Source organism: Belonocnema kinseyi, chromosome 1 (genome assembly GCF_010883055.1).
Source record: "Belonocnema kinseyi isolate 2016_QV_RU_SX_M_011 chromosome 1, B_treatae_v1, whole genome shotgun sequence".
NCBI classification, from domain to species: Eukaryota; Metazoa; Arthropoda; class Insecta; order Hymenoptera; family Cynipidae; genus Belonocnema; species Belonocnema kinseyi.
Window position 1 is genome coordinate 9,849,884 of NC_046657.1, and position 1,212 is coordinate 9,851,095.

Sequence of the window (1,212 nt, forward strand, 5' to 3'; positions counted from 1 at the left end):
GCGGGCGTTTTCTATTGTAAATATTTTAAAGGACAAACTTCGAAATAGACTTAACATAGAAACTGTCGACGCTCTTATGAGAATCAGGTTTTTAATCAAGTCAAGCACTTGCGCCAACTTTGAGCCAAGTAAGAAAATGACTGAAAAATTCACTGGTGAAAATGTTTATTAAAGCAATTTTGCCACTGAAATGCTAAATGAGCTTAATGATATGTAAAAAATCATTGTTTATTTAAAATTTTCGTTTAATTGTGATTTCGAACTAATGGTCTCTGCAGCTTTGCATTAAAAAAAACATAAATGTATATTGTAAGTTCTGTGATGTCAGTGTGTATTATATCGTTATATATTCATTGGCGTTTGGTGTTTTATGGTAATTTGAAAATGTATGTTATATAGAAACACAATTATCTACTTTTTTTTCTTTTATCTATACAGCATGCACGAGCAACGTAGCAGTTTCCCATTTTCTTTTGTTTGATTCGCAGATTTAGGGATCTCAGTCGATATCTAGGGATAAATAAGGTTCGAGTTGGGGATAAACCGTTCCGCCCATCTGGCAACACTGCGCGACACAGAAACAGCAGTTCGCGTGGTGCGGTAAACCGAGTAGTCTCGGGGATTTCTCACCCGGTGTAGCTGAATCCTAGCACCATCTCGTCCTCATTTCGTAGCCGACTCGCTTGGCGGTCAAAAGATGCCCCTGTGGCCGCCCATTGAGGCCAGGGTACATCGGCATCAGGGGCCCCTGACCGGCCTACCCGCGGCACAACACCTGCCGCTCCCTTTACCCGTGACCGACTCGATCGGTGGTCAACATACGCGCCTGTGGCCACACATCGAGGTCAAGGTACGTCGGCATCAGGCGCCCCTGACCGGCCCTGTTTCGGGACCAAGGTAGCCTCCTCTCCTGTACCTGAACTGACCAGACCGTGGGGGAGGTGGCCTGGTTCCCGACTACCCACGCGACACTTCAGCGCACCACCGACCCTCTGTATACGCCCGCAAACCGAGGTCTCTCTCATTCGATTTGCAGGGTATGACTCAAGGTAACTCCTAGACCTCTGCTCCGGATGACGCGTCCACAACATCCTGCATATCGATTATACACTGATGCACTTTTATATCAACTTTTGAACATTTTCTCGCTTCCGTACCGACGACACACATTCCAAACACGCACACTATATTGTACACTCCGAGCGAAAAACG